Raw genomic sequence first — 3,300 nt, 5'->3', positions numbered from 1 at the left:
GTCTTAGCAAAGAGGTCACAGGGATAATCAGAGCAATTCTCAGAGACACTGAGAACAAGCTCGACAATTCCCTCCTGGCACTTTCCCTGTAGGAGATACCGCAAGACGTTTCTGTAGATTGGGCACAGCGCTCTGCAGGGTGTTAGCAGAGACTTTCCCGGGACAGTGAAACCCTATGTCAGAGACACTGAGAAGAAGCCCCAATGTTCCCTCCAGGCACTTTCAGTGTGGGTGCCTTCTCCACGTGGTTCCTGGTTTCCCTGCAGCGCTGAAGAGAGTGTTAGCAAAGAGGTAACCGGGACAGCGAAAACAGTACTCAAAGACAGGGAGAGCAAGCTCTCTCTTGGCACTTTGGATGTGGGACATACAGCGAGATGTTTGCTGCTTTTGCGTTTGGCTGTTGGGAGATTTACAGCACAAAGATATCTAGTTGATTTGAAGCAGTTCCGAGAAAGTCTAAACATAATCGCCACTTCTCCCTCCTGGCACTTTCCATGTGGGAGATATAGCAGGATGTATCTTGGTTTTGAGGGCAACTCAATGGACAGTGTAGGGAGAAAAGTTCCTGGCTCCTTGAATGCCGTTCCTGGAGACACTGCGATCAATGTGGGAGATATGTCAAGATGTGTGTTTGTTTTGAGGACGGCTCTCTGGAGAGTCTTAGCAAAGAGGTCACAGGGATAATCAGAGCAATTCTCAGAGACACTGAGAACAAGCTCGACAATTCCCTCCTGGCACTTTCCCTGTAGGAGATACCGCAAGACGTTTCTGTAGATTGGGCACAGCGCTCTGCAGGGTGTTAGCAGAGACTTTCCCGGGACAGTGAAACCCTATGTCAGAGACACTGAGAAGAAGCCCCAATGTTCCCTCCAGGCACTTTCAGTGTGGGTGCCTTCTCCACGTGGTTCCTGGTTTCCCTGCAGCGCTGAAGAGAATGTTAGCAAAGAGGTAACCGGGACAGCGAAAACAGTACTCAAAGACAGGGAGAGCAAGCTCTCTCTTGGCACTTTGGATGTGGGACATACAGCGAGATGTTTGCTGCTTTTGCGTTTGGCTGTTGGGAGATTTACAGCACAAAGATATCTAGTTGATTTGAAGCAGTTCCGAGAAAGTCTAAACATAATCGCCACTTCTCCCTCCTGGCACTTTCCATGTGGGAGATATAGCAGGATGTATATTGGTTTTGAGGACAACTCAATGGACAGTGTAGGGAGAAAAGTTCCTGGCTCCTTGAATGCCGTTCCTGGAGACACTGCGATCAATGTGGGAGATATGTCAAGATGTGTGTTGGTTTTGAGGACGGCTCTCTGGAGAGTCTTAGCAAAGAGGTCACAGGGATAATCAGAGCAATTCTCAGAGACACTGAGAACAAGCTCGACAATTCCCTCCTGGCACTTTCCCTGTAGGAGATACCGCAAGACGTTTCTGTAGATTGGGCACAGCGCTCTGCAGGGTGTTAGCAGAGACTTTCCCGGGACAGTGAAACCCTATGTCAGAGACACTGAGAAGAAGCCCCAATGTTCCCTCCAGGCACTTTCAGTGTGGGTGCCTTCTCCACGTGGTTCCTGGTTTCCCTGCAGCGCTGAAGAGAATGTTAGCAAAGAGGTAACCGGGACAGCGAAAACAGTACTCAAAGACAGGGAGAGCAAGCTCTCTCTTGGCACTTTGGATGTGGGACATACAGCGAGATGTTTGCTGCTTTTGCGTTTGGCTGTTGGGAGATTTACAGCACAAAGATATCTAGTTGATTTGAAGCAGTTCCGAGAAAGTCTAAACATAATCGCCACTTCTCCCTCCTGGCACTTTCCATGTGGGAGATATAGCAGGACGTATATTGGTTTTGAGGACAACTCAATGGACAGTGTAGGGAGAAAAGTTCCTGGCTCCTTGAATGCCGTTCCTGGAGACACTGCGATCAATGTGGGAGATATGTCAAGATGTGTGTTGGTTTTGAGGACGGCTCTCTGGAGAGTCTTAGCAAAGAGGTCACAGGGATAATCAGAGCAATTCTCAGAGACACTGAGGGCAAGCTCGACAATTCCCTCCTGGCACTTTCCCTGTAGGAGATACCGCAAGACGTTTCTGTAGATTGGGCACAGCGCTCTGCAGGGTGTTAGCAGAGACTTTCCCGGGACAGTGAAACCCTATGTCAGAGACACTGAGAAGAAGCCCCAATGTTCCCTCCAGGCACTTTCAGTGTGGGTGCCTTCTCCACGTGGTTCCTGGTTTCCCTGCAGCGCTGAAGAGAATGTTAGCAAAGAGGTAACCGGGACAGCGAAAACAGTACTCAAAGACAGGGAGAGCAAGCTCTCTCTTGGCACTTTGGATGTGGGACATACAGCGAGATGTTTGCTGCTTTTGCGTTTGGCTGTTGGGAGATTTACAGCACAAAGATATCTAGTTGATTTGAAGCAGTTCCGAGAAAGTCTAAACATAATCGCCACTTCTCCCTCCTGGCACTTTCCATGTGGGAGATATAGCAGGATGTATCTTGGTTTTGAGGACAACTCAATGGACAGTGTAGGGAGAAAAGTTCCTGGCTCCTTGAATGCCGTTCCTGGAGACACTGCGATCAATGTGGGAGATATGTCAAGATGTGTGTTGGTTTTGAGGACGGCTCTCTGGAGAGTCTTAGCAAAGAGGTCACAGGGATAATCAGAGCAATTCTCAGAGACACTGAGGGCAAGCTCGACAATTCCCTCCTGGCACTTTCCCTGTAGGAGATACCGCAAGACGTTTCTGTAGATTGGGCACAGCGCTCTGCAGGGTGTTAGCAGAGACTTTCCCGGGACAGTGAAACCCTATGTCAGAGACACTGAGAAGAAGCCCCAATGTTCCCTCCAGGCACTTTCAGTGTGGGTGCCTTCTCCACGTGGTTCCTGGTTTCCCTGCAGCGCTGAAGAGAATGTTAGCAAAGAGGTAACCGGGACAGCGAAAACAGTACTCAAAGACAGGGAGAGCAAGCTCTCTCTTGGCACTTTGGATGTGGGACATACAGCGAGATGTTTGCTGCTTTTGCGTTTGGCTGTTGGGAGATTTACAGCACAAAGATATCTAGTTGATTTGAAGCAGTTCCGAGAAAGTCTAAACATAATCGCCACTTCTCCCTCCTGGCACTTTCCATGTGGGAGATATAGCAGGATGTATATTGGTTTTGAGGACAACTCAATGGACAGTGTAGGGAGAAAAGTTCCTGGCTCCTTGAATGCCGTTCCTGGAGACACTGCGATCAATGAGGGAGATATGTCAAGATGTGTGTTTGTTTTGAGGACGGCTCTCTGGAGAGTCTTAGCAAAGAGG

The sequence above is a fragment of the Chroicocephalus ridibundus genome, unplaced genomic scaffold (assembly GCF_963924245.1).
Source record: "Chroicocephalus ridibundus unplaced genomic scaffold, bChrRid1.1 SCAFFOLD_122, whole genome shotgun sequence".
Lineage (NCBI taxonomy): Eukaryota > Metazoa > Chordata > Aves > Charadriiformes > Laridae > Chroicocephalus > Chroicocephalus ridibundus.
This window is presented reverse-complemented; position numbering follows the sequence as displayed.